We start from the raw sequence: 9401 nt of genomic DNA, 5'->3' as shown, positions 1-9401 counted from the left end.
CAGCTTCCTCACAAGGGGTCTCTTTGGTGACAGCAAGAGGACCTTAAGGAACAGCACTGAGCTGCATAAGGGGAGGATCAGATGAGTTTTAGGAAAAGGTACTTCACAAGAAGTACTGGAACAGGCTCTGCAGGGCAGTGGTCATGGCACCAAGCCTGCCAGAGTTCAAGGAGCACTTGGACAGTGCTCTCAGACATAGGGTTTTGATTTTGTGTTGTCCTGTGTGGAGCCAGGAGTTGGACTCAGTGACCCCTTCCAACTTAGGATATGCTATAGTTCTATTATTCTATGAACATGGATTTGCTATAATTCTATTATTCTATGAACATGAACATCTGTCATTATTTGTATAGAAGAACAAGTGTTACTAGTAGTCTGTTCGTCCAAATGAGTATGAAGAAAGGGGAAGGAAACAAAAAATTAGATCTTTGATAGAGTTTGCACATCAGATCTGGATTTTTTATAGTAGTCATATCCTACTCATCTCATTTGATGTAGTTACAAAGACATCCAGAGTCCAAGACTTGGGTTGGAAGAGACCTTAAAGATAATCTAATCTAAAGAAGCATGGCCAGCAGGTCGAGGAAGGTGATCCTGCCCCTCTACTCTGCACTGGTGAGGCCTTACCTGGTGTACTGCATCCAGATGTGGAGTCCTCAGTACAGGAAAGAAGTAGATCTGTTGGAGCACATCCAGAGGAGGGCCACAAAAATGACCAAGGGGCTGAAACACCTCTCCTACGAGGACAGGCTGAAAGAGCTGGGACTGTTCAGCCTGCAGAAGAAAAGGCTCCAAGATGACCTGATAGTGGCCTTTCAATATCTAAAAGGGAGTCACGGGAAAGAAGGGGACAGACTCTTTAGCAGGGTCTGTTGTGACAGAACAAGGGGAAATGGCTTCAGGCTTAAAAAGGATAGATTTAGGCTGGATATAAGGAAAAAAGTCTTTTACAGTGAGGATAGTGAGGCACTGGAACAGGTTGCCTAGAGATGTGGTTGATGCCCCATCCCTGGAGACTTTCAAGGTGAGGCTGGATGAAGCCCTGGGCAACATGATTTAGCTGTGTGTGTCCCTTTTCATTGCAGGGGAGTTGGACTAGATGACCTTTACAGCTCCCTTCCAACTCTAAGGAGCCTATGGTTCTATGATCTAGTTCCAACCCTCCTGCTGTGGACAGGGTTGCTAACTGCTAGATAAGGTTGCCCAGGGCCCCATTCAACTCAGCCTTACACATCTCCAGGGATGAGGCTTCCACAACTTCTCTGGGCAACCTGTTCCAGTGCCTCATCATCTGCTGAGTAAAGAATTTCTTCCTAACATCTAAATCTCTCCTCCTTTATTTTAAAACTGTTCGTCCCTGTCCTATCACTATCAGATCATGTAAAAAGCCAGTCTCCATTTTGTACATAAGCTCCTATTAAATACTGGATAGCCACAATGAGGTCTCCCTGGACCCTTCACTTTTCCAGGCTGATCAAGCCCAGGTCGCTCAACCTTTCATCACAGGAGAGGTACTCCAGTCCTCTGATCATCTTCATGGCTGTCCTCTGGACCTGCTGGCCCATGACAAGCTTTTCATCCACCATAATTCCCAAATTCTTCCCTGCAGGGCTGCTCTCAATGAGTTCTTCTCCAAGTCTATACACATTCCTGGGATTGTCCTGACCCAAGTACAACACCTTGCACTTGGACTCGTTCAGTCTCATTAGGTTCACATGGGCTCACTTTTCCACCTTGTCAAGATCCCTTTGGATGGCATCTCTTCCTTCTGTTGTTTCAACAATACCGTGCAGCTTAGTGTCATCAGCAAACTTGCTGAAGGTGCACTTAATCCTGCTCTCTACGTTGTTGATAAAGATTTTGAAGAACATTAGTCCCAAGACAGACCCCTGAGGGACACCACTCATCGCCGTCCTCCACTTGGACATAGAGCTATTGACCATAACTCTCTGTGACCATCCAACCAATTCCTTATCTATCAAACCGTCCACCCTTCAAATTCATATATCTCCAATTTAGAGATAAGAATGTGGTGTGGGACCTTATCAAAGGCTTTTCAGAAGTCCAGGTAGACAACATGAGTCATTTGTCTACTGATGCTGTCACTCCATTGTAGAAAGCCTACTGGTCAGGCATGATCTGCCCTTGGTGAAGTTGTGCTGGCTGTGTTGAATCACCTCCATGCTTTGCATGTGCCTTAACATGTCTTCCAGGAGGATCTGTTCCACGATCTTCCCAGGCACAGGCATGAGGCTCAGTGGCCTGTAGCTCCCCAGGTCTTCTTTTCTACCTTTCTTAAAAATAAGAGTGATGTTTCCCTTTCTTCCAGTCTCCAGGGACTTCATTTGACAGCCACAACTTGGCAACTTCATCTGCCAGTTACTTCAGGAGCTTGGGATGCGTGTCAGTGGGCTCTGTAGACTTGTACACATCCAGTCTTAACAGGAGGTCTCTGACTTGCTCTTTGCTTACAGTGGGAGGGATTTGCTCCCTTGTCTTCCCCTTAGAGGTTCAGGTACTTGAGAGACATGGGACTGACTGCCAGAGAAGACTGAGGCAAAGAACTTGTTGAGTACCTCAGCCTTCTCCACGTCCATTGTTTCCAGTTCTCCCTTCTTATTTATCAGAGGGAGTACATTCTCCTTGGCCTTTCTCTTCTAACCAATGTACCAATCCCCTCTTGCTATTTTTCATATCCCTCACCAGGTTCAGTTCCATATGTGCCTTGCATTTCCTTATCTCACCTCTAAGTCATTCATACCAAACCTTTGTTCTTTGTACAGGAACACGTGGTGTATCATTAGAAAGCAGCACAAAAAGTTAATAGTTATAGCTGATTATGGATATCATCATATCCAAGAAACTGAATAAAAAATCTAGCCTAAAGGAGTTGATGATATTTATGGAGTTCTCGTCAGCCATTAGGAAGTTCAGTAGCTGTCCTTGTACTGGACGCTGTGCTGGACTGCACTGGACACTTGCTGAACTTGGTATATAATTTGTATCAAACATTTCATTCTCAGTGTTCATCACACTTTTTAGAAAGCAGTTGTTCATATTTGGTCTTTGTGAGAGTGAGGACCTTATCATAATATTATAATGCAGGTTTTAAAATGAATTAAACAAATACTAATACAAAAAGAGAAAGTTCTCACTGAAATTGATTTTTTTTATTGTTCAGTTAATTTATCAGTAAGTGAATAAACTCTTTACACTCTGTGACCTTGCCCTTTGTATTTGATTTATAGCTGTATGATTTGTGACCACGTAAAAGCGTTGTGACTTTGAAAAATGGGATTTTGGTCTATCCGCTAATTTTGTTTATATATAAATGCAATTGCTTGAATCTGTTCTTTTGATCAGCTTGGGTGAGATCATTTTTTCCCTTTGCTTTATTCTGGATTGGTTTAAACCTCTGATACTGTGGGTATAATTACCATCCATAATTTAATATTGATATAATAATCAGTTAGGCACCGTTACATCTCCTGAAACTAAAACTAACCATCTTCCCTTCCCAGAGGCACATGCAGACAGGAGTATATGCAGATTGCATGAATAACTGTTTTCTAAATAGCTGCCACAGAAACATAAAAAAAAAAAAAAAAAAACTGAAAAAATCATAAATGTGCACCAGCTTCATGCTGGATAACCAATAACAATATGTTACTGAAAAAAGCCTGGAAGGGAAGATTTTTAGAGCAAACTTTGGCTATAATGCTTTCAGTTTTGAAGGGAAGAATATCTTCTGCTGTTTGAGCCTTTCCAGCAGTCTGTAAATAAATGAAGGACTGGATGAGAGATACTTTACTTCATCATCAGTGTTTTCCTAATAGAAAAAATATACAGGGTCCTTAAGCGTGGATAATTAGATTAAGAAAAAGTAACATCATCAAGTAAGAAAGAAGGCAAGAAAGACTCTACTACATGTAATGCATACTTAGCAACTCTGCTAAATTATAAAAGCTGGGCTTTTAGTTAAAAACAGAAGGAAGACTCGAAAACCAGACCATCTTTCCTTTGTTTTTAAAAATCTTTGGTTAATATACCTTCTGGTTTTCTATTTGACACTGCGGTGTCACATGAACAAAAAATGCTGCTCTTTCAAATCAGGCCTGCCTCATTGGATACCATACCTACTTGTGCTCATCATGCGGTAACTGTCTCCAGACTTCCACAAAAATGGCGAAGCAGGTGACTTCTCAGCAGACCAGTCTTTAAGGTAGGAGACCAATTTTCAAATTTCATTCTCTGCTTGATGCGGAGCAGGCTCTTGAGTGCTCCTTTGTCGGGATATGCTCACCATGATTTTGAGTGATCTGATATGATTTTGCTTTTGGTGGCTGTGTTTAAATTTACAAGTAAATATAGATGAAGCTAGGAAAAAAAGAAGAAAAAAAAGTTTATTTATCTGTAAGTTGGTGATTAACATGTAGAAAATGTGCTCAAATCCTGGCTTTAAGCTTTTGCCCACAGTGCCTCTATGGGTTTTGAATTTTCTTCCTGAGCAGGTTTAAAACAACTGTCACAAAAGGAAAGGACAATGAAAGAAGTAAAGAGAGGATACATGGTGATAATTATGTTGTTCTGTGTGTGGTGGGAAACCTTTGCCCAAAACAAAACTATTCTAATGTTGCAGTATTTTTTGATAGCTGGTTTCCTTCAACTGAAGATGCCTCAGACAAATCCACTGTTGAGGACAGTTTTAATGGTGACTGAGAGGCAGAACTTTCCTATGGCCAGATTTACTAGGGTAAAAAGATGCATAAAGATCCCACATAATCTATCAGAAATTACACATGTGCCTGAGTGCTTTCCATTGTATGAGAAAGCATGCAAAACATTTCCTTTTAAGGACAAGCATTACTATGCACTATTTAGTACAGTTTTTGCAGCACGCTGTTTGGTAGTTCACCATCAGAATTCACAAAGATCATGGCTCCCCACTGTCTCTCAGAGGAGCTTGAAAAATATTTAAAAGATCAGCACTTAACAAAGATGTTCATAACGCTTCACTGTTATTTGCCTTTGGGAAAAGGAACCATAGCTTTATCATGAAATATCTCCATCGCTATGAAGGAGAGCAAAACTAGCAAAAATGTTTTTCTGTACTGTCTTCATTGCCTATTTCTCCTAAGTGAGTGAAAAATAATCACAGTTGTTTGTGAAAGTAAACAAAATAATCAAATTTAAATTGGATTTTAAAGGTTCTTAAAATAAAAGAACAATTATTTGAACGTAATTTTTTGTAAGTTAGAAATAGGTAGCATGAACATTGCACTTTAATGTTACCAGTTTAAAAGGTTTCATTTTCAAATTCGAATGCAATGATTGCATGAGGACAGAAATATGATTGTATCGTGGCATTATTTTGAAAAACATTCCTTTTTGCCTATTCACAATGATTGGAAGCAATTACTTCTACTCAGGGGATCTTCTACTTTGTTTCTAATTGAGATTAAGTACGGTTTATTTTTTCTGTTTTATTTTGTTCGAGATCAACAATAAACAAAATTTATCATCCATTAACATTCTGCAACTAATATGAAATCCAAAAAAGTCTTCAACCAATGGAGAAATCACTGAACCACAGGATCACGGAATGGTTGAGGTTGTCAGGGACCTCTGGAGATATCTAGCCCAACCCCTGCTCAAGCACGGACACTCAGAGCAGAGTGCCCAGGGCCATATCCAGGCAGCTTCTGGAGATCTCCAAGGAGGAGACCCCTTGGCCTCTCTGGGCAACCTGTGCCAGGGCTCCATTACCCACACAGTAAAGAAATGCTTCCCAGTGTCAGAGCTAAAAGCCTCAGGGGAGCTGGGATGAGAGGAAGGCAAGCTATCATTAAGAAAAAAAAAGTCTTGTGATTTAAGTTTCTGTAAAGATATGTTTTAGAAGAAAGGAAATTGTTTAAATTGCAGAACTTTTTTTTAAATTATGGAATTAGTGAATTTTTTCCCCTTGACTGTCAAGGATCGAAAAGTACATTGTTGACCAAAAAGAAAAAGTGCTGAAATGAAGAACAGTTACTTTCTCACAGAAGTAGTCTATTTAGATATTAACAAATATATTCATTGTTTCAATATGGTTATTAATAAAATATAGCAAAAGACAAACACATATTCCCTTTCTTTTTACGCAGTATCACAGGAGATAATCAGTCAGTGTCTGAAAGAGTATGTTTCAATTTCTACCCATCTCTAAAAGTATTTTTGCCTGCCTGTGCTTAATTAATTCCCCCCCAAACTGTACCTTACAATGTCAGGATGGAATTCTCTCTGTCACTTTTATTTCACAAAATAATCAAGTGTGCCTAGAACCAGGAAGATGTCTATTAATGCTTTAGTAACTCAATGATGAAGGCACTTCCGAAATCACACAGAAAACCCATGTTTGCATTTAGTTGATCTGAAATAAAGGATTAATTGGAACAAGCTTATTTTTTCTTGTGGATTTTCTCCTCTCTTTCAAGCTCACAGACACATGCTTCTCTCATGTTTATTTTTTATTTGCTTTGTTTAGTAGGTATACCCAGAGAGTTGCAACAAATTCAAGCCTTGAGGACAGTGTTTGCAGTCCTGTCTCAGAAACATTTTGTTCCAAGTACTTTGCTGCTGACTGATTTGGAATAGGACTGGGAACTTTGCTGGTGGTTTTTATTGTCTCCAGCTCTTTGCCACATAATTTAATAGAATAATTTAACACAACTAAATGTTGCTCTTGTGCTCACAGTTTGCTTCAGAGGCAGGATTTGAACATTTTCCCCAAAAAAAGCCTTTACTCCAAGATGAGTGGATATTGTCCTGAGAAGTTTTGAACAAAACTTAGTCTAAACTAAATTTACTTATAAAATGTGATTGACTGTTTAATTAGAAATTTATTTGTATGAATTATTTGAACTGCATGTTTGAGGAAGCAGCTGAAGTTTGCACCCCTTCCTGCCAGTTAGAAGAGAGCAATTAATTTCACTGTGGTTTAACAGTTAAATTGTAATGGCATGATCCTGTTTACAGTTTGATTCTCTGAGAGTCATTAATTCAGTCTTTACTCTGGAAAGGAAATGTCTTGATTTAGTCATCTCCAAAGCATGTTACACGTTCTGAAGTGAGGTGGGAATATCATCATTTTTCAGGTTCACTGTTAAATGTAGTACTTTTATCAACATATGAATTACAGCAAGCAGTGAAGATAAAAAGGGATAAAGATGTTTGAGAATGTATGGAGAAGTATGTCTTTGGACCAAGATCTTTCCAGTGAATATTATCTGAGAGATCTAGATCTTACGATTTTTGTTTTGGTTCTTCTCCTCCACCTCCACCCTGGGAGTAAATTCCATCTGCCCAAGAATCCAAATTGCTTGTCTTAGTTGGATGGCACTGAATCACAGATGTGTTATGAAGTTTAGGTATTTTAAAGCATTTACTTTCCTGAAAATCTAAATCTAATCATAGGAAATATCTGAATGGTGAGAATGAATGAGAAACATAAGGAGTGCCCTGCTGATACAAATGAGTGGTCTGTATAGCCCAGTGGTCTGTCTCCAATGCTAGCTATGGAAGAGGTTGGGCAGAGAGCATAAGTGAGCAAATTTCTGCTTTCTGTTTCCCTTGCAGGCTGAGCTGCAGCCAGCCTGGGGAGTAGGTAAAACACTGCCCTGCTGCCTCTGTTCATGGCAGGGCAACCTCAGTAGCACAGGAACTGGAGATCTTCACTGCCTCATCTGGGGCTGAGGAGAAAAGTCAATCACTGACCATCTGAACTGCTGCAACCTCTGTCTCTACTGACAGCACAAACATCATTCACACAGATTCACCTTCTTGGCTTTGAGCAGCACCCCAGCACCGTCCCACACACTAGGATCCACTAGAGTCTTGCACCTGGGGAGGAATAACCGTGTGCATCAGTACAGGTTAGGGGATGACCTGCTGGAGAGGAGCTCTGCGGAGAAGGACCTGCAGGTCCTGGTGAATAACAAATAGGCCATGAGCCAGCAGTGTGCCCTTGTGGCCAGGAAGGCCAATGGTATCCTAGAGTGCATTAAAAATAGCGTGGCCAGCATGTCTAGGGTGGTTATCCTCCCCCTCTACTCTGCCCTGGTGAGGCCACATTTAGAATACTGAGTCCAGTTCTGGGCCCCCCGGTTCAAAAAAGACAGGGATCTCCTATAAGGAGTCCAGCAGAGGACTACGAAGATGAAAAAGGGCCTGGAACATCTCCTTTATAAGGAAAGGCTGAGTAACCTGGGGCTATTCAGCCTGGAGAAAAGAAGACTGAGGGGTGATCTGATTAATGGTTATAAATATCTAAAGGGAGGTGGGAGGCAAATGGATGAAGCCAGGCCCTTCTCAATGGTGTGTAGCGTTAAGACAAGGGGTAATGGCCTAAGACTTGAACATAGGTTGTTTCGTACTAACATGCAGTAGAACTTTCCCAGAATGGTTGTGGACTTTACTTCTGTGGAGATATTCAAGACCCATCTGGATGCCTACCTGTGTGACCTATTGTAGGGTATCTGCATTAGCAGGGGTGTTGCACTCAATGATCTTTTGAGGTCCCTTCCAACCCCTGCAATTCTGTGATTCTGTTATGCAGGGGCTTTCCTTACAGTTGCATTTTCACCATCTCAGTGCACTAAGGCCCACTCTTGGTCCTTTTGTACAGCAAGGAGCAGCTCCAGGCTGTGGACAACACTGTTGAGTCATCTCAGCTGAAAGTTACTGTGCCTTTATAGCATTATCCAAAGAAGTTACCCAGTTACATCTAGTAAATCAGTCTGGAAATGACAAAGCTACAGGATACTTGAACAGGAACAAAAGACCACTTCTGGCATGGAAGAGGATCACTCACAAGGTGTGACCATTCCCTTCCCACTCCCTTCTGATTCTTTCTATTTTTATGTTACCAGTGGCCCTAACTCCAGATCCTCTAGCCAAGTGTCTCAGTGAGAGGGATAAAAACAGCAAGTTCACAGCACCTGCTATACCACCAGAGCCACAGGATACATCTATCCTTAATTTGGTGGTGGTAGTTTTGTAAACCTGGTGGGTGTACAACTTAAACTGTGCACAGTTGTAGCACATGCAAACTGCAAGTATTGGCCTGATACATTTTGCCAGTGATGACATCTGGAGAGCATGCAACTCTACTGCCTCTTAACAGCGTCTGGAAATGTAAGAACAATGACTGTTGGCATGCCTCATTTTGCAATGATTAATAGAGTGGAGAAAATAATACAGATGTCTGTGCCAAGCTCTTTTGACCACTGAACAAACTTGAAGACACAGTGACGGTGAGTAAGATACTATGGGTATCTGGAAGCCACCAACTCTATATAAGGACAGTATATTGCCAGTAAATTCCAGACTGGCCTTTGTTGTATGAGTGTATGTGAAATGTGCAT

The sequence above is a fragment of the Numida meleagris genome, chromosome 2 (assembly GCF_002078875.1).
Source record: "Numida meleagris isolate 19003 breed g44 Domestic line chromosome 2, NumMel1.0, whole genome shotgun sequence".
Lineage (NCBI taxonomy): Eukaryota > Metazoa > Chordata > Aves > Galliformes > Numididae > Numida > Numida meleagris.
Note: the sequence above shows the minus strand (reverse complement) of the source record.